Raw genomic sequence first — 22,207 nt, forward strand, 5'->3', positions numbered from 1 at the left:
TTCGTTTCTCCTGTTCGTATCGTCTCGCCATAAGGACTAACAACATGAACTTCATCAGTTCGTTTCGCCTAACAAGACGTCACTATCGATACGACACAAGAAGTCAGGACCTTTGGCTCCTTCCGTTTTGTCGAACTAACTATCAAAATCAGTCGGTTTCATTCCAACTATCGGCACTTTTAAACAAATAATCTAAATATGTCATATCTGCTGAGACGGCCTCAACACGCAGCATTCTCTCATTTTTCTCGGGTGATGATGAAACTTTCTTTTCACTGATCATCAGTTGCATATGCTGATCTCTCCGGCGCATGACGCTTTTCATTATATTTATTTAATTGCTTTCTTCCTGTCGTAATTTTATTGCATTCGTGCTGCTGGCTTCAATTGAAACTATATTGTGCAGGTTACAATATTCTCAATTACGATGTGAATTTCTGTCCTTTTACCCGCTTTTCTTCTGAGACACATATATGTGTCTTACTACTTATACATAATGTGTCATAAAGAATAAAATATTTCGATGTTTAAAATAGTTTTTACAATATATTGGTACTGCGTTTTTTAGTGTATTGATTTCAAGTGTTTTTTCTTCTACTTGACTAGTTTTGCTGCTGGACTTTCCGGGAGATCGCAGCTTTGTCAAGCTGCAGTACTGCAGATTTTTTTCCGCTACCCCCCCCCCCATTTTTTAGAGGAATAAAAGCTCATCGATGATGATGACGAAAAATGTCGCACAGGGCAGAGAATGCAAGCGTTATAGACAGATTCCACCGGACTTACGTCCCAAAATTGTGGTGGCGCTGTCTAAGTAGGCAAACGACGCTCTGCCTACCACAGTTTCTCCTGGGTTTTCAATAGTACATGTGGTGTTCTCAATCAAGCAACGAGAAAAAAAATTCATATGCCGACGAGCTGCGTCGCGGTTGGATGTGTGTCGCGTCTCACAACTTAGTCTTTTTGGTTGGCGCACCTAGCAGTTCTCCACGCTCATGACTTTCATGATGATTATGGCGTCTCACAATGTCGTTTTGTTGGCGAACATCGCAACCCTCAGCGCTTATGGTGGAAGTTACGGGCGGACGTCGCTATAATTTTACCCATAATGTCTAGGTCGGCCTACCTGTGTTTACAAACATGAAATGGGTCTATAGACGGAACAAGTCGCACGCCCTCGTGCGCAAAGCGACATCGCATCGAATTTTAGCCGTCACGTGACAGGCGACAAAACTGTGCGCTCAGTGCCTATAGCCTTGCCGTGTATACAGCAGTCGTCCGAAGCCTGCGCTTCGCGCTATTCGAGTTAGTGCTCTTGAGCGTTTTAAAGGGCTGCCTGATTACTGAACACAGCAAAAGAATCGGCTTCGCTTCGTTAACTGTCGCCTTTGCACTCGGCAACCTGTTTCAATTTGTGCTGATTCTTTGTCCAACGCGATGGTGTAGTGGTCACGTCACTCGGCTTCTGAGTTGAAGGTCGCGGGCTCGACCCCAGCCTTGGTGGTGACATTTCAAAGTACTTGCAGATGGCAGTACAGCGCATGTTTTGTCTTCATCTGGTCGCTTATGTTTGGCTTTAGCGCTGCCTCTTTTTCACGTTATTATGAACGCAAGCCACCTCTAGTAACACTTCTTGGTGGGATAGTTGGTGCATGTTACAAAAAAAAATTAGATAGCGTAAACCACCAGGGATGAATAAGCGACAGGGTCAGACTGCCCCGCCGCGGTGGTCTAGTGGCTAAGGTACTCGGCTGCTGACCCGCAGGGCGCGGGTTTGAATCCCGGCTGCGGCGGCTGCATTTCTGATGGAGGCGGAAATGTTGTAGGCCCGTGTGCTCAGATTTGGGTGCACGTTAAAGAACCCCAGGTGCTCTAAATTTCCGGAGCCTTCCACTACGGCGTATCTCATAATCATATAGTGGTTTTGGGACGTTAAACCCTAGATATCAATCAGGGCCAGACTAGCTCGCTAACCTATCCTGGATTCCGGGAATTGCGTCAAGCCTGCGGGAAATGCAGTGTCAGTGCAGTAAACGCCTCGGTGCCCTTTTTTCATCGAACGTAGGCTTCGATGTGCGCATCAAACGCGTAACTTTCAACGCCTGTACAAAGTTAGCATTCCTTAAACGTCACGTATATCTACCAAATACTGATGACTTCCTGCATACAATTTTCTTATAGACGCTTCTTATAGAGTACGCCTCCATCATTTGTCAACATATCACCATGTTTGATTGTCTAACAAACCAGATAAAAATTGAGCAGCCTAATTGCTCCCATCTTCGTACTGTCGTTATGCGAAAGTGTATACCCGCCTTGATGAAATCTGTAAATCATGTTATTCGTCACCAGCGCAGCAGACCTGTGTGGTTGTTTTTTTTTTCGAATTTTGCACCGTCTTAGCACTCCCTTTTCTCTAGCTAACCTTGTACCCACTCCAAGTGTATGAATTCAGTGAGATCATCTATACAAAATAAAAACTATATTTGCGTGGACCCACATTTATCAAAATTCGCCTTTAGCATTTTCAATCGCAGAATGCAAGTCTTTACTCTCATCTGTGGTGTTGCCTACGGAATCATGGACAATGAAAGATGTCCCTAATAAAGTTTAAGGAAGGTAACACTCAGCCTAAATTATCTGCATAATTCGTCAAAAAAGATATGTCAATCTAGAAGGTGTCATGAAACATTGTTGAAGTAATAAAGTAGTACTTTGCCTTCTGTAGATTTTAAAGTATTTTTTAATTTCCCTCCTCTCGTTGGGAATTCATTGTTCACAGCTTTTGTTATGTAGCTATGTTCATTTAGTGACAAAAATGATAATACCAGAAATTTTATAATTATAAAGATATAAAGATATGTGAATAAATTGATAATTCATAAAGTTATGTCCCTTAAATGGGTGATTTTCACCTGTATATGGCTCATTCCTTTTTTTTGTACTCGAGAGTGTGTCCATGCTATGTTATGCACTTTTTTTTGCCCTTGGGGTACAAACAAACAAACAAACAATTATAACTTTGTTGGATTTAGTGCCCCGAAACCACCATATGATTATGGGGGACGCCGTAGTGAAGGGCCCCGGAGACTTCGAACACCTGGGCTTCTTTACCGTGCACCCAAATCTGAGCACCACCTCTGTGCCCTTGGGGTACAAACAAACAAACAAACAATTATAACTTTGTTGGATTTAGTGCCCCGAAACCACCATATGATTATGGGAGACGCCGTAGTGAAGGGCCCCGGAAACTTCGAACACCTGGGCTTCTTTACCGTGCACCCAAATCTGAGCACATGGGCCTACAACATTTTTGCCTCCATGGCAAAGGCAAACAAACACACGAAATATTAGAAATGTGAAGAAACGACAGAAATAAAAATTTTAGAAATCCTCCACAACGGTGTCTCTCATAATTGTATTGTGTTTATGACGTGTACAACACCAGATATTTTTACCAATTTTTCGCTGGTTTTGACACAAGCATGGGTGCGTTACTATAACGCCGTCGCTTTCTCCATCGCCACGCAAGCGACGATTGCTCTCGGTTTGAGCAGCGCGTATAACAAAATTACGCACATATAGAGTGAAACCACGGTGAGTTGATAGTTCAAAAACCTCTCGTCCCAGCACTGAAGTGCGCATACTCAGCGGAAAGGTCCTCGGACATCTTCCGTATTGATCAATTCCTCTTCCTCATCCCTGCCCCAACCGAAAGGATTCGGAGGTAACCACACGGAAGCTGTGCAGCAAGAAGAGCACGTGTCAGTGCTTCTGGTGAGATATGCGCCGTCTGGTGAGATATTCACTGCGAAGCCGTGTGATGTTATAATGACGCAAATGTCACATAACGCCTCTGGAACAGCGAGTTGAGTTGGTCCGTCTAAAGTGACAGTACCGGTGCGTACTTCCACGGGAGCCGAATTCACAGACATGGCAGGACCACCTGATTCCCGAGTAGTGCTCTAGTTGATGTGATTGATTGTTCCTGTTGATTGAGAGTAGAAGTGAAGACAGAGTTATTTCGGAAGGCCCATTTCATTCCAGTGTATGTACTTTAGTGAACCCACCCCTCCATTTATCAAGCCATCAGACCGGTCAATATTTATGGAAATCATGTATAGCTTGTCAAAGTACATGCTTTGTTCAAGAATGCTTCTTTTCAGTACATTGACAGTAAACCAGTGGTAAATGGTGCATCTTCCCAGCTTGCCGTTAGTGTTAGTAGATAGTATGAGAGGCTTGGCCGAGGTGGTTAATGCAGCGATTTGAGGAGAGGAGTGTCGCTGGTCGGAATCCCTGGTGGTTGATTTAGAATTGTTTGGATTCCTTTTGCTGTGTACCTTTTATAAATATATACATACTGATACATACTCGAGACATGACGGCGTCGGCGAAAATTGGACGAGAGCGTCTATGTTTTTGCTATCGAGATAAAAACTAGTCATGTGTGTTTTTATTACCTTAAGCTATGTAGATGAGTTAATGATTGCACAGATGGCGCGATGAAGGCAGCTCCATTCTCCTGCTGCTGGTACGAAAAATAATAGTTGGGATGCAGCGGTTCGGGTACGTGGTATTGCTACTTGAAGCGGATTATCAGTGTGGTGAGATACGCGTGAAGGGGGCGTGATGTATACGGTGATGATTTAGGGAACTGAACTAAAACATATGAAAAAGAAATGGTGGCAAACTGTCAGCCGGAAGCGAGAGTTTCCAAACCTGATTCCACCTTCAGAAATGAGATGCTCATATCATATCAACTGCCCGATTTCGAAGCGGTTCGATTTCACCTATTATGTATGTTTGATGGGGGCTCTCCATATGGAAGATGTTCCCTTCGGTTCAGTTTATTAACCTTGAAGGCTTCCCGAAGGAAGGATTACATAAGGGGTGGGTTACAACTTCTGACATAGACATTTCATATTGATTAGTTATATGCTGCTGAAACAATGATGGGCAGGTGATGGCGGCAATGTCAGCAGGAAGGCCATTCCAGTCTTTGGCAGTTCGGGGGATGAACGAGGCGGAGAAGTGAGCAGTTCGGGTACGTGGGCGCGCAACCTGCTGCGGATTACTGGTGCGGTGAGAAATGCGTGCAGCGGGTACGATGTATGGCGCTTGACTGAGGGTGCCGTGAAAGAACTTGTGAAAGAGCATGAGACTGGAAATACGTCGATGATCACAAAGCATAATTAAACCGGAATCTGCCTTAAGTGCTGAAATGTTTGCCCGAGCCTTGATCTCACAAATGATTGGTATGCAAGCAGCTTGACATGAGGCAAGGAATTGTATAAGTGACGTCTGATAAATCGAAACGACTTATTAGCAGCCTAAATTATGTTAGTAGTTTGATGATGCCAGGACAGGTCATGAGCTAAAGTGACACAGAGGAATTTTATTGGCGGAACTGATTGTATAGGAACAAAAGAGTTAGAATAAGTTAACTTCAAAGGGTTACAGCGGCGAGAAAAAGGAACAAGGTAACATTTATTGGGATTTAAGTTCATTAGCGAACAATTACTTTATTATTATATGTTGCTAAGGTAATGCTGAATTAGTGTTTGGTCCTGAGTGGTGGTTACTCATTGGTAGATTACGCAGTCGTCTGCAAACACACGAAAGTTACACGATACATGCAATGATAGATCGTCAATATAAATTAAGAGCAGAGGTTCTAGGGCAGACCCTTGCAAACCCCTGGCTTCACAGGCGGTAGGTTATAAGAGTGATTATAAACCAACACGAATTAAGAGCGATTTTTTAGGGAAGTTGTTATCTATGCAAGTACGTTATGATCTGAATTTAACGAAGATAATTTAAGAATGAGGCGTTTAAGATGGACAGTATCAAATGCTTTAGCGAAATCTAAGAACGCGCAATCAGTCTGAATGTTGCACTCTTGGTTAAATTGTAAGTTGGAAGGAGAAGGGCCAGCTGCGTTTCACAAAGATAACCTTTTCGGAACCCGAGTCGAGAAGGATAAAAAAAAAGCGTTTTGAGTTCAAAAAGATAATAATAGGAGAGTGAATGACATGTTCCATGATTTTGCAGGGGACACTTATTATAGATGTGGGTCGGTAATATATGGGAGAGTTTCTGTGTTACCTGATTTGAAGACTGTAACGACCATGTCTACTGTCCAGTCTGGTGGTAGAATTCTCAATGATAGTGACTGCGAAAATAACAATGTTATATGCAGCACTTACGTGTTTATTTTCATTAAGAGCTTTGAGTTAATATCTTTTCCACCTTCAGAAGAAGAAATTCTAATAGCTTCTGGAATTGAAATAATCGCGCTCGTAGTAAATGTACTGAGGAACATAAACTCTGTGCTGCTAACAAGTCGAACAAGCTCCGTATCTGAAGTTTCATTAGTAAAAACAGAGAAGAAGACGTTGTTCAAAATATTTGGACATTCATTGCCGTTGACTGCATCGCCATGCGCATTTAAAACACTAATGACGCGCATCTTCTGAAGGTTTATCACCTCCCAGAGTTTGCGAGGGTTGCTTGCAAGCATTTTAGGAAGCTCATAAAGAAAAAAGTGTCTTCTGCATTTTAAATATTTCGTAAACAATCATATTCAGCGGCATCATATTTTTCGAAAGAAGATGGGAGATTATACCGTTTGGTCGATTGAAAGAGACGTCTATTTTGTATTTTACTTTCTTAAGCGTATGTGAGAACTCCGGCTCTTTTGGCTTTGCGGTGAACGTGTTTCTAGGAATACATTTTTCGAGAATAATGGCTAACTTATCTATGATTGTGACCCAGTACCTGTCAACTGAACGTTTATGGTTCAGTCTCTCGAATTCTTGAAGAAAAGAGACTTATTCGTTGTCTCACCCATGTCTGAGAAGTAGTACCTGCTTTCTGGCCTGTTTATTTTCTGCCCAAGAGCCGAACATGTTTCTGAAAAAAACAGAGGGAAGGGGAGACGCTTACATTAGTAATGCCGACCTTTGCGTCAAGAGATCAGTTGTTGGTAGATTTGCTCCAAGTACGCTCCAAAGGCCCGACCCGGTTCAATGTCCCTGAAACGACACTTGGTGTAAGAGTTGTGGGATTTAAACGCGATAAGACTTTTTGGTTGCGTACCGGCGTGTCTCAACATGAGGAATCGTCTGACCTGTGAGTCCATGTTTGCACGCTTTGTGAGCTGATAACCTTCAGCTGAAAGTGCATAATGATCATATAGTGTTCTAAATTTATGTGTGCAACATTGGGTCTCAATGTATTTTATTCCCACCAGCTTCTCCGTCAGCGGTGGCGGGAAGCTCAAGCCTTGCCTTGTGGGCATACTCGAGGACGAGGATGGAAGGATCGCTGAAGCGAGATTGAAACCAGCTTCGCCACTTATAATAACATTCTTATTATTACTTAAGGGGATGCATGCTACGCAGCGTAGCATGTCACAATATGGCGAGCTTGCTGCGTGTGGGCTACAGAATGAGTTATGTTTATCAACTATATATCTTCACAGCCAGCTAAACTAAAAAAGAAAAAAAAGTGATTACAAAAGATTAAACTAAAGAATAAAAAAGGTCCTTGCACAAAGAGACTGCGGTGCGTAAAACATAGCATTGAGAACGGCTTTATTCACAGTGGATGTCACTAGCAGCTTTCTCATTTCAAAAATCATCTTCGCAAAATGTAGTCGTCACCGACGTTCTATATATATTTTTTTGCCAAGGGTGTGGCAATTTGTTACGAGCGCAGTTACAACGCACGCAGTGAGTGTTCTGTTGAACATGGCAGCGCGTTATTGAAATGTAGGATCATAATTATTTTTAGATGCCAAGCGGCGTATGGCGGGGTTCATACCAATATGCGGCGTGACCACCGTTACTGTGGATGCACAACAAAGGCTCAGGCACTGCATGCAAAAACTCGCTCACAGGCTATAGCGCGTTACGGCTGCGTAAATGGCTGTGTAAGAGGCTGTGTCCTCTCCCCCTCACACTCTCTCAGCAATCACGCAATTGCGTCGGGGAACGAGATTCCGCGGACGCGCGATGAGCCCACGTGGCGTGCTGCAACAAGTGGTGTGATTTCTCTGTCTCTCTGTCTATCTATCTATCTATCTATCTATCTATCTATCTATCTATCTATCTATCTATCTATCTATCTATCTATCTGTCTGCCTGTCTGTCTGTCTATCTGTCTGGCTATCTATTTATCTATCTATCGATATACCTGTCTATCTATCTATCTATCTATCTATCAATCTATCTATCTATCTACCTACCTATCTATCTATCTATCTATGTACCTGTCTGTCTGTCTGGCTGTCAATCTATCTATCTATCTATCTATCTATATCTTCATCTGTCTGTCTGTCTATCTATCTATCTATCTATCTATCTATCTATCTATCTATCTATCTATCTGTCTGTCTGTCTATCTGTCTGTCTATCTATTTATCTATCTATCTATATATCTGTTTATCTGTCTGTCTGCCTGTCTATCTATCTATCTATCTATCTATCTATCTATCTGTCTGTCTGTCTGTCTGTCTGTTTATCTACCTATTGCCACCTACTTCTATTAGTGGGTCGTATGCCAAGGTCAAGGCTCACACTACAGAGAAGAAAGAAGTGCGCGTGCCCCCCCCCCCCCCTGCTCTGGCAAACAAGCCCAACCGACGACGCGCTTGGTAAGAGCCCTGTTGCTCAGACGTCAATAGACCTTGCCGACACCCCCTGGAGCGACGTGACAATTGGTGGAGGTGCTGGGTAGCCCCTCACGGATGTTTCAGTCCCCTCCTGGAAGCGGCACCACAAGCCCAGTGCGAGTCAAAACTCCTGTTCATCGGACAAGCCGCAGGATCAGGGGAGTGCCTCCTGAAGCTGACCCTACAGTTCACCCCAGTATGATGAGCACGTTTTTTCAAACCACTTTACCAGGTACGGAAAACCCCCCGGTTACTAGGTACATCCTCGAAAGTCCACGGGTTCCGAAACCGTGTCATGCACCGAGCTCGAAGACGTCGAGGACTGGTTAGTCGACTTTGAACGCGTGGCTGCTTTGAACGACTGGAACGACGCGGCCAAACTACGGCGTGTGTATTTCTATTTGCAGGATGGAGCACGAACCTGGTACATGAATCACGAGGAACAGATGACATCGTGGCCCGAATTCCGCCGCCAGCTGTTGGATACTTACAGAAGTGCTGATCGCCACGAACGAGCGGAGCGAGCGATCTAGGCCCGCATCCAGATGCCCAATGAAACTGTCATGACCTATGTGGAAGATATGACGCGCCTGTTCCGACGGGCCGATCCGAGTATGACAGAAGAAAAGAAGGTGCGTCACCTCTTGCGGGGAGTTAAGGAGCAGCTTTTCGCTGGCCTTATATGGAGCCCTCCGAACACGGTCGCCGAGTTTTTGTTCGAAGCCGTCACAATGGAAAAGATGCTTCAGCATCGATCCACCCTGTATAAGCGGCAAGTGAACACGTCCACTGCTCAAGTTCTTACGGCTTTTGGGAGCAACACCGAGTGTCTGCGCGAACGTATCCGCTCTATAGTACGCGAGGAGCTGCAAAAGGCTGCCACACCACCACTACCTACAGTGAGTTTCATTGCATGCATCGTCAAGGACGTGCTGCATCCTGCCCTTCGTGACCCTGTGAGTCTGAATAACGCCACACCCACCCCGGCTGACTACCACCGTGTGCCCTATGCGGAAGCCTTGAAGCGCCCAGCTTTCTCTTCCCCGCTGTTTGTTCAAGCACCTCCTGCGGTTTCACTTCAGTCGGCGCAGCCTCTACGGTACTACGAGAACACACGCACGCCCCCACCCCTTGTTTACGCCAGCCCTGTGCATCTTGCGGAACAACCAGCACACTACGTTGACGACAAACGTGCTTCGCCTCGGAAATCTGATGTTTGGCGCACTCCTGATCGCCGACCTTTGTGCTTCCACTGCGGTGAAGCGGACCATTTGTACCGCCACTGTCCATACCGCCACCTCGGGCTGCGCGGCTTTTCAGTATATTCAGCGCCTCCTCGGTATGGCCAGTGACCCCGGGACATTGAGGACTACCTGGCTCAACAGCGCATGCCACTGCCTTCTGGACGGCAGCCGCGCTCTCCGTCGCCGAGGCGCTTTTCATCTTCGCCACAGCGCCATGCTGGCGCACGGTCCCCTAGTCCCCGCCGGGAAAACCAACGCAAGCGACCCTTGGAGGCGAGGTCGCTGGCAGTCGACGTGCGGAAGACCTCCGATCGACGCTAACAGTAAAGGGTGTAGATTCGACTGAGCGATATGTGCGGCTTTCTCTGGATATACCGGTGCTTATAGACAGCTACGCAGTAGGTACTTCAGTAGGTGCTATCTATTTATCTATCTATCTATCTATCTATCTATCTATCTATCTATCTATCTATCTATCTATCTATCTATCTATCTATCTATCTATCTATCTATCTATCTATCTATCTATCTATCTATCTATCAATCAATCAATCAATCTATCTATCTATCTATATATCTGTCTATCTATCTATCTATCTATCTATCTATCTATCTATCTACCTATCTATATTTCTTTGTTTCTATCTGTCTGTCTCTCTGTCTTTCTGTACAGTTCGCAGAGTACAGGTTATCTTATCGAAATGATCTACTAAAGTCCGGAAGCTTCTCGAAAACTGCAGGCGCAGTTTGCGCTGAGAATTGTGTACTGTTTTGGGGTGATAACAAAACTTGAGAAATAGAACGTGGCAGTATGATACTGATGCAAACATGATAAACATGAGATGCCTGTCATGTAACAACCTGACTACATGCTACGCTCAGGATGCACTCACCGCCGTTTCGTTAGCTTCGCATGTACGAAACTTGACATTACGCGACGCGAACGGACGACATAGGTAAATGATACATCCAAACATGATAATCGCGATATGCGTGTCGTGTAAGAACATGACTACATGCCACACTGATGATGCCCTTGTGGCCATTTCGCTAGATTCTTATATGCCAAATTTAGTATTACGTGATGCCAATGCATGACGAAGGTGTGTGACTGGTGCAAACATGATAATCACTAGATGCGTGTCATGTGAGAACATGACTACATGCCCCACTCAAGGTGCCAATGCATTCAGACGTGACGCAGTACGCGTGCTCTCTGGCGTTCATTTCGTCGTGTCACGCAAGACACCGGTCCTGCCATAGACTCGCAGGCACGCGCCGCGCTGCGTTGCTTTGATGCACGCGCGTTAAAGCGCGTCCGGCATCCCTTCATCGCGAAAGAGGGAAGCGCAGTGTTGTCTGGGTAACGCATCGGCGCGAAGCGCAGCATGTCGCATTTCGCGCCGGTTGCCGTCAGGCCGCACTGACGGACGCTGGTCGCACCGGTCGCACCTTGCGTCAGACTATTGAGTGCTCGCGTTTCGCTAACATAGCGTTGCTGTCCATACGTCCGTCCGTCTGCTTGTCTGCCTGTCTGTCTGTCTGTCTGTGTGTCTGGGAATGTGCAGTGCTGGCTACGCCGGAGGAATAGACTGGACTGCCCTAGACAATAAAGAGCCTTGCCCCTAAAACGCGTTTTACACCTGCGCCCCTTTCACAAGAGGAGCGCAAGCAACTATACAACAAATCCAATGTTTATATTGTTACTTTAACTTCAAGTTTTAGCGTTCAGATAAAAGCGACCAGAAACTGTTACGGAACTTCCTTTTTTGCAATCCGGAACAGAAACGAAACAGTACTTCTAGCGGTTGAACGAAACTAAAACCAAAAACGAGAAACATTCCGTTTTGACAGCAGGCTTGACAGTGGCTCGTCAAGCCGTGGTTTGTGCTTCATGCTCTTTTATACGTCGGCTGAGCAGAAACAGAGGATGTATGGCACCTACGTCTCATCTAAGGTGAAAGCTTAGAGTATCCTGTCGGTTTGTCAGTTTGTCAATGCTCGACAGTTTTCACATGGTCTTTTAAACGTCACCGAAGATTTCGCTTACGCAATACTCTAGCTGCTTTAACCAGAAAAAAAAAACATTTCACTGCATGCGATGTATATCAGCCATCTGATTAACCAGGAAATGAATATTGTGCTGTAGTGACCTCGAGGCACCTGTTATGATTATTCTTTTTAGAAAAAAAAAGCCTCATTTATTTCAAGCTCTCTTCTTTTAAGTGTCGGGCAATCTTGGGAGCTAGACAGTCGCATACTGTCTTCGTCCTTTAGTTTAGCGCAGGCAAAACTACATCTATCACAGCCAGCTCTAGCAAATTGAGCGCTCGTCCACGCCAAGCAGAAGTCTGCTTGCACTTGTTCTTTGAACGCCTTAATGCTGATATCAAGTGCGGAGCATTTCAAACGGCAAATCCGCGTATATAGTTTCAAAAAAGAGGAAGGAAGCGAGATATAGAAAGAGAGAAAAACAAATAGGATTAAAAATTCAAATAGAATTGAATTAATTAAAAGGGGAAAATACAGAAAAAATGCAAGAGCGAACATGAAAGAAACAAAAAAGTAAAAAAGAAAACTAAAAAGAAACAAGGTGCCCAGCACCACAATCCTTTTAAACTTGGCACCACTCGCGTGCAGCTGCCTCAATATTTCTACTACTCCCACCACCTTTTAATACTCATGCACCTGATATGGATTCAGGTTTAGAGTATTACCCATGGCATTCGCGTATAAATTGGTCGTGTTACTGCGCAATTCAAATTCAAACTTTAGTCCTGAAAACATGAGTTAAGTGCTTTGTGTAGACGTGCAACACAATAAGAGAATGCTGCTTCGAGTAATTCCTTTCAGTGCAGTAATGAAGAGCACATTTTTCTCTTGAAAGAAAGTTTTGCTTAACTCTTAGCTTCAAGGATAGTCTGTAATAAGATACAGCAGAAAACTGCCACTAGTAAATAGCAATACATTGCACTGCGCAAGAAGCACTCTTCTGTCTCGGACGGCATTGAAGAGAACTCCCTCATATCCAGCCGTTGGAACTTGGTATAACTGTTGTTGCAATGCATCGCAGATTGGTTCCTAAATACGCAGAAGAGTCAAAACACAAAAATCACTCGTGCAGAGCACCAACAGCAAATATTCATGTGGACTAGAGTAGATCAAAAGATTGCCAACAAACATAATAGTACGCATCTCTGACTCATTTAAAATATTTCATTGCGAGGAGTGTACATTTATTACTAAGAACAAATGTTTATTTTTTAAACACACCTACGAAAATTATTGCGTGGCACAGAGTTGAGATGGTTGGTAAGCATTCATTCCAAAAGACTTAGAGCTCAAACACAAACACAAGAAGAAACTCGGGACACCTCGAACGCTGAGTGAGAAAGACAAAGTCACGGAAGGAAAGAAAACAGGCACTAAAACCTGGCGGCGCATGCCCATGCAATGGGCGAACCCATCAGTCCAGCACTCGTGGGGTCTACGTGATAGATAACTCGTAAATAATTTGATTTGCATGTATGTAGGCATTAATGTGTGCCCCCCGAAGAAGGCCCAACACAACACAGTAAAACCTATCAGTCATTTCGCCCTTTTTTTATTGCATAACGTTTGACGGTTTCACATTGAGTACCTGAGATGTTTTAAGGTGGAGTGGAGTGAGGAAAGAAAAAAATAATCGTTAGATTTCCCTGTTATTCTGCAGAAGTTTCGTCATGAACATTTTAAAGAGAATAAAGCTAAAGGGAGGCCGAGTGGTGCAGTTCTACGGCCGCTTTATTTTGTAGTTCACGAAGCGACCAACTATGGACAACATGTTTCGTGGTTGTGCACTTGTGCATTCACTTCCTTGTGCTCTATTTTCTCTGTCTCTAATAGTAGGCCTTCAGATTTGTGCGTCACTCGCCTTCCTTTCTTTTCCCAGCATTTCTCGCTTCATCGATGCCATTCCGGCGTGCTCCGACCACTCTCATCCATCCGATGGTAAGGCTATGTCTATTCCTATTGCGGGTTGAAGGGAACTATAATGAACTCTCCAAGCATAAAAGCTTTCCCCCTTCACAAACAGCTCCCATCTTTTACTCTGGGCTGCTTTGTGGCACTTCGGCCGACTGAAATTGTGGCGTACCTCGCATGAGCTTTTGATTTGCGAAGTACTATTTTCTGCTTTTGGCAGCACCAGCGATGTGAATCCTTCCATGACATTCCACTAAGAACCAACATTTTCTTTTTGTTCTACAAGCTCGGAGCATTCTAGCGCGCTGCGCCTCAAGCACGCTTCGAATGCTGAGAATGCGTTTATTGTTTATTGCTTTTGTACGCGTATACACCGTGTTCTCATTCCCACGTTGATGGTGACCTGTGGTGGTTCTCCTTACACAGCGAATTCTCGAGCCTGCTAGTGTTAGTGTGATTGGTCTCTCGTGCTTGTCGATAAAGGTGGATTCACACCAAAGAACAGAGGAGGAATTTTCGCAGTGGACGGTGCATCACGCGACATGCGCGTCATCCAAACGTGCCGTGCTCGCTTCATCCCACGGAGGAAGGAAAGGTAAGGAGAGGCCCTGACGTCACTCGTTGTGAAGCAGCGATGAAGCCGGAAGTCGGCCATATTCACTGGGCAAATTCTCCTCTCTTGTTTACATATGAATGCGAAGCAGAAGGCGCGACTCCCTCTCTGTCTGAAAAAGCACGTGTCCTGAGCGCCGCGTGCGCTGGTACTATCCGAAACCAACGAAACGGATTTCAACACGCTGTCTTGCCGCGATACGGTTGACGAAATGTCTGCGTATGGCTGTTGTACTCTTGCACTGTCGGCGTTTACGATAATACGGCAAGTTGCACGTTAAGCTTTTTTATTTAATGTGTTCTTAGTGAAAATAAAGATGATACTTCGGACATTGCCACGCGACGAACCAGGCACCGAAATTTGTACAGCTTCTTTCAGATCATTTTCCCCCTTTTGCGCTTCTCTTTAGGCTTTACGAAATTTTCGGTCAGGCTGTGGGCTAGACACAACGATAAAAAAAAGAAAAAAAATGTCTTCCCTGCAATAAACCCAGAGGTCCGTAATTATGCCAGTAATGTCGGCGTCACGGTGGATCTTGTTTGCGTGGCAGCCCGTTGAGTTTGCGCCGGCCTCTTTGTTTTCGCCCCTCTTTTGTCCGACGTGCACTGGTTCCTACGGATATCCCAAAGGCCATAATTTCATTAGGACGAAAGCAGCGGAGACCACCCGAAAGTGCGTGGGAACACGTTTCCAGCGTGATTCGCGCGCACTATAGCTACGGATAACGGAGACCAGGATCGCGTTAGGGCGAAAAGTGGGAAATATAGCCGAAGGATTGCGTGAGAAAATGTCAACATCACTTGGTCAACATCGTCCGAACGGCTTTGTCAGCTTCTGAATGCACAAGCACGCGCATCTAGTGAGGTGCACCTAGTTACCTTTTGCAGGTGCGTGTAGACATTTTAAGGAGTTTTGCTACAATAACGACAATATTGCGGAGACCGAGACAATATTGCGATGAGCGAGCATCTTAAGCGAAGCAGAACAGGAACTTTAGTACGCAGAAGCATGTGGTAACTGTACAGGAACATGAAAAGCAAGATTAGATTACAGTCTTAATATGGGCCTGTGGTCCGCAAATGCATGGTCCATTGTCATAAAAAGCAACACCGCATAACCATCACTAACCTGCAAGGCATTCATTGAACGAATTCTTGAGCACAGTCGTTGTCTTCTATGATGGCTTCTCAGCATAATTTTGACGGACGCTGAAATTTCGGAGTACGTGTACACGCGCTCGTTTTGTGGTTTCTAGTTCAGACACCTGGTTACAACCAGCACCTGAGGAAAATCGCGTAGCTAACAATGTGGCACAAAGAATGGATGCTGTCGAACACCTGCAGTATGCCACGGTTACGTGTTAGGCCCATGAAAACGCGCACACCACCACTGCACCGCCTGAACGGTGCCGCACCGCACTACATCAACAATAACAAAACGCCGCCATTGTGCCAAGTGAATATGGCTGCGCGTGACGTAATTTTCACCACATTTTTTACGCCCGGCGGCGGCTGGGCATGCCCCCTCCTTACCTTTCCTTCCTCCGTGAGCGGCAACGACCGAACGTATTTCGTGTGATAGTGGAAGAGGCGAGTGATTTTTGGTGGTTTCGGTGGTAGATTGGTGGTTTTCACTCACAGTGCGTGGCCTGAAAGACCACGTATGCGCACTGCGTAAGCACAGGAGTCGAGAGTATGCACGAGGATTCCGCGAGTGCAACTTCGGCTGTGTGCATGCGACGTCTCCGCTGCTGTGCCGCATTCAACTAATCACGTGACAATTCGGTCCGCGGAGCAGAGGCATTTAGCTCTCGCGTGTGAATCTAGCTTAAAGTGCGTGTGGCACTGCACTTTATGCATTGGACTACCCGTCGTACTTTGAAGTGTGATGAAACAAGATCCATAAACATGGGTGGTGTCGAGCCGACGTTTTGAAAACTGGACTTGCCTTCCTCAAGGCTAGAACACAACTGTAGCCCTTGGGAAGACAAGTTCACTTGTCGAAACTTAGGCTCACCGCCACCCAAGTTTACAAATTTCTTCACTGCGAGCCTCCATGTTCCTGTTCCTGTCGTTCTGTTTTTCGGTTCAGAGCGCGAGTTTTATAGCTTATATTCGAGAAACGCGGTCAATTAATCTTGTTATTCAATTAATAGGTCCGTGTTTTAATTACACGTACGAATCATGACAACTACCGTTGTCCACCAAAACGCATAAGTGAACAGGTAGATGATTTTTTGGCTTTTATGTAACAGACCTTATTGTGTCTTACGTCCATTGAAAACGGAGCGTTCAAAACAACATGAAGCTCTCTCTTTGGCTTCATGCACGGAAAATGTGCAAATTCTGTAAAAGTGATTCTTTCTATGCATTTTAACACCTTTTGAGTAACAAAAATCTGTTATCTCGGATTTGATTATGTTCCAAATGTTGAACTTGGGCAGGTTAGCAAGTGCAGCGGAACAAACACAAGTGACACGTAAACAGGACACGTAGATAATACTACGCCCACCAACTAGCCCGGATTTCCGCTTTCAATTGTAGGCGTTGCGCCAACGTTTTCCTATTAAGGATGCCAGGAATCGCAAGAAGAGCTTTGAGCAGGTGTGTGCACCACAACGGTAACAGCGGTCATGCTGCATGCGTGAAGTTCAATGGAAGCCCTGCGCAATGCTGAGCTACAATTGCGCAGAACGCTGAGTCGGGCCTAGAAGTTCGAATTTCTAAATTTCGGTGTCGTCAACTTAACTCTCTCTTTCTCTCTCTCTCTCGACTTTTTGTAATTATCTCACAATATCCCGAGCAATTGAGGACTTGTGTGCATCGCTAAAAGGTGCACTTTAAAAAGATTGCGTTTATTGTCATATTTACAGACACGGTAGCTTTTGTGTTGTGTAGATCTTTTACTCCTTCTTTGTTTTATTTACACAACACTGTTTACCACTGCCTGTGCTTGTTCTTTGGTTTGTTTCGAGGTGTCATGCGACACGTCAAACCAAAGTTAGGCAGCTTGGCTCACGATCACCTGTTGTGATCTCATGAGATCTCAGACTCTTAAATAGAACGTCTGGCAACTACTGTATTGAAACGCTGTTCCAACGCTGCATTCCATGAAAAAAAAAAGAAGTCCGTCGACACTTTTTCGAGAGTCCTGACTTCGCACGTATCTGACTTCTTAATTAAAGAGCCACGTCAATTTTTTTCCAACAAGAAAATTAGCGCACCAGTTCAACAGGAATCATACACGTAGTAAGCGAGCGTTCCTCGAAAGGAGTCACCACACTCTTTTTTTTTTCTTTTATTAGTGTGCGCTCTGCGCCTTCGGTACACAATCCGTGGTCTATTCTCTCCCACCACCTCATACAGACGCAGATTGACGTCGCGCCGCAGCAGCTCTTCACTGGACGTTTTCTACGCTAATCCCCAGAGGCACGCTAGTCGCAAGCGCGAGCTACCGATGCTGGAACAAGTAGGGAGGTCGCACAAGCGATCGATATTACCCTCTCATTTGTAGTGCGTATACTATTGTTCGCCAGGTGTCCAGGTCGTGTCGTCATCTGCAGATTCCCCAGCGCCAACGGCGCATGCAAATGTGCGCTGTGCGCTGAAGTGACAGGGCTTATTGGTGGGCTCCAAACTGCTCTAACGCCGACCATCGTAGTGGAAGAACCGAAGATGGCTTTATAATGAAGTCACCCAGTCGCGCTAATCTAAGTTGCTGAGATCGTTCGCTGCAGAGTCGAGTTCATTTGCGGACCTTATAGAGAAGTTCGAAAGGTCCATTTTCATGCCACACGGCAATGGCGCTTGAACAGTACTTTACTGGTTGAACACGCGCGAGGAAACATTGGGAACATGCCAAGTGCTTTTCAATCAGTTTTTAGAATACAAAGGGCCTTTATTAACGAAGAAAAACTAACAAAAATGAAAAAAGACCAACTCTATGAAGTATTTATCCTACACCGACAAGAGCAGCAACCTGAAAATGTCCATTTCCTGTGTTTTATAGTGGCTCCAATGAGCATCTTGCTATGAAATTCTTCGTCATCTTAACTAATGTTCGCTTCATAATCTTCGACGGTGTAGATATTCAATAAAGCAAAATATTTAAGCTACATGAAAACGCTACTTCCTTTTTCAATTCTGGAGATAAAAATGTCGGAAAAAATTACAGGTCCATCAATAACCTCGGTATGTCGCAAAATATTGCAACTCGTTTTACATACCAACATATTCGAATTCCTTGATTCAGAAGTTTTCTTCACTTCCTCCCCGCATGGTTTTCGAAATAGCCATTCCTGTATCACCAAATTATTATAATTTCAGCATTTCGTACCTGAAGCCAACGTTAACAACTGTCGGGCCGTGGTTTTTATAGATTTCAAAAAAGCAGTCAACACTGTGTACCATAAGCTTTTCCTTGTAAGGCTTGCTGCATTGAGCATAAATAAAAACGTTAAAACAAGGATGCCAAATTACTTGAATTACTTATTATTTCTAGTATATATAAACATCATAGTTGCAAACATTATGCCACCCATGAAATTATTTGCTGATAACTGTGTCGTATACACAGAAATTGCGATTGACACTGATACTCACTTTGTGAACTGACCTAGATAACATAACAAACTGGTGTAAAAATTGGACTATGAATTTAAACATTAAAAATGTTTCAGCGTGAGCTTTTAAAGAAAATGTAGAAATCACGTCGTCAAGGAAGGAAGGAAAATAGGAGTTAAAGAATGGCAGGGAGGTTAACCAGGCTATAGGCAGCCGGTTTGCTACCCTGCGCATGGGAAGAGGATGAGGGAGATGAAAGATATAGAGCAGAGAGGGAAGAGAGATAAACATAGCACATTCGGCAGCACACGCGCGCACACTCGTAGTTCAGTCTTGTCTTTCGCGGTGTGTGACATTGCTGTTACAGCCGCTTGTTCGAGTCCGTGTCGCGTAGTAATTTCAACAGAGCTTTTGTTGCCTTCTCTTAAAATGTCTTCTCTCTGGCACTTGACAGAATAGTGTCGACAGACACTGTCGTCGATGCGCGCAAAGGCATCGCAGAGAGCGTTGTCGGCCATTCCTATAACAAATAAATATTATTTATTAATCTCACTCCTAGCCATAAGCGACGAAGAAGGGTGGCTTCTCTTCGGTCGAGCTCAACAACATGCGGAGAGCCATCAAAGAGGATTTGTCTTGCTGCTTGGTGGGCACCATAGTGAAAGCGTGAATTCACATGCAAGTCGTCGAAGATTACTGGCTGCATCAGTCCGCAAAAGTGGTATGGCTTCTTCTCGTGTTCCTTCAAGAGCTGCCCTCGCGGCAGTATCGGCATGTTCGTTCCCAATGACGCCGCAGTGACTTGGCAGCCACTGAAACGTCACATGATGCCCTTTCTCATGTGAAGTGTGGAGAAGGCATTGAATTCCGAGAACAAGCTGTTCGTACAGCCCGTGACGCAGTGCTGAGAGCCCAGATTGTAGGGCAGCCTTTGAGTCGCTGAAAATTGACCATTGTTTTGAAGGTTCACGATTGACCACACAATGTGCAGCGCGCAAAGCAGCTAGCTCCGCTGCTGTAGATGCCGTGGAGTGGTGAGTCCTAAAGCTGATCGTAACACCTCTTGCTGGGACAACTACTGCACCTGACGAACACTGTTGGTTCATGGAGCCATCGGTATATATATGTAAACTGTTTGAGTATGTCTCGTGCAAAAGACAGTTGTTTCAGCATGGGCGATGAAAGCTCAGATTTTCTCCGGATCCTTGGTACGCTAAGATGCACTGTGGGTTGGGTAAGACACCAAAGGGGTATCGATGGTTTAGATGCAGGAGTGAAGCCTGAGGGAAGTTTCTCGTTGTACTTCACAATCATTTTTAGTGAACAATGCTTGGCGCCTCTCTGAAGGCAACAGTGCAAGGTGATGACAGGAAGCACGTGCGAAGTGTCTGATGTGCGTTCTCAGGACTTCTACAACAATGTGAGTTTGTATCGAATAGTCACCAGCAATTGCAATTGTTGCCTTTGTTGACGTACATCTGGGCAGACCAAGGCGCACTCCCAGTGCTTGGGCTTGTACTGCCTGTAGAACACGAACATTGGTCTTGCAGGTATCGCTTAGCACGGGCAAGCTATATCTCAGGAAAACGAGAAACAAGGCTCAGTAGAGTTCCATCATTGCGTCTAGTGACATCCTCCACGTCTTTGCTACCAGGAACGTGAACAATAGGGAAATAGCGGTCAGGCGCTTCTTCATATAGTCCACATGCGGACTCCAACAGAGGTCTCTATCAATAATGATGCCCAGAAACCGGTGGGTTCTGGCGTAGGAAATTAGTCGCCCGCAGAATGAAATGACATAAGGGGTCATTGCTTTGCGAGCGAAGGCCACCAGCACGCATTTTTCTGGTGATGTGCTGAGACCTTGTTTTAACACGTAGTTGGCAATTGTAGTTGCTGCTCTTTGAAGCCGGGAGCGTATCTGGGGACGTGTGACTGCCAAAGTCCAGACTGAGATGTCGTCAGCATATATTGAGATTTCAATGGTACCTGGCAAGCATTCAGCAAGGTCAACTAGTGCAAGATGGAATAGCGTCGGGCTAAGAACTCCGCCTTGAGGAACATTCTGGAAGTATAGCGTCGCGTATTTGGGCCATCTTCTGTTAACACAAAGAAAGATCTTGCAGCCAGGTAACTCGAAATCCACCAAAAGACCCGACCACCGAGGCCAACCACTGCAAGAACACCCAAAATGGCTTCATGTAGTACATTATCATACGCGCCTTCCACATTTAGAAACAAAGCTGTAGGCAATCGCTTACAGGATCTTTCGTGCTGAACGTACGTAACTAGATCAACGACATTGTAAATGGAAGAGTGGTCGCGTCGGAAACCAGCCATGGAGTTCGGATAAATCTTGCAGTATTCAAGATACCACTCCAGGCGGCCCAGTATTATCTCCCTACGCAGCTGGCCAGTGCTTTTGCGCGCTATGAGGCGAGTTCGAGTGAGGATTTGCCCTTCTTCAATATGGGTAACAAGTGGCTTACTTTCCAGTCGTCAGGAACATTGTCATCCTGCCACACGATGTTGTAAAGGCTCAACAGCTCTTTCTTTGCACCTTCCCCAAGGTTGCACAAGGTTCGGTACGGAATACCATCTAAGCCCGGAGAAGTTGAACGCCTGCAGAGAGCTAGTACCGGCTCGAGCTCCTCCATTGTAAAAGGGAGGTCCATGTGGTGGTCACGGGAACGCGGGACGTTACCTCTCAGTGGAGAATAATGACGAGGGGCTTGGTTGGCGAACTGCGCACAGAAATCTTCTACGACATCGATGTCTTGCCTCTCTTGAATTAGCGCGAGCGCTTTGAATGGAAAACGCTGTTGCGCGGGGTGACGCAGACCCTGCACCATTTTCCAATTGTGTGAGAGAGGCTTGCGAGGGTCTAGTGACTTGCAAAACGTTGTCCATCGTTCCGACGCTAATATATCTATGCGACGCCGAATCTTCTTTTGTATCTTCCTGGCTGCCCTAAGATCGAGAATTGATGTTATACGCCGATACCGACACTCCGCCCGGCGTCGAAGTTCTCGGAGGCACTCCAGCTCCATGTCAAAGTCGTTTCGTGTGGAAAATATTGTTACCGTGCGTGTGGCGTTTTACATTGTGCTCGCAATTGTTTGCTCTAATCCAGATCGTAGGCCATCGTTGC

The sequence above is a fragment of the Rhipicephalus microplus genome, chromosome 8 (assembly GCF_043290135.1).
Source record: "Rhipicephalus microplus isolate Deutch F79 chromosome 8, USDA_Rmic, whole genome shotgun sequence".
Taxonomy (NCBI): domain Eukaryota; kingdom Metazoa; phylum Arthropoda; class Arachnida; order Ixodida; family Ixodidae; genus Rhipicephalus; species Rhipicephalus microplus.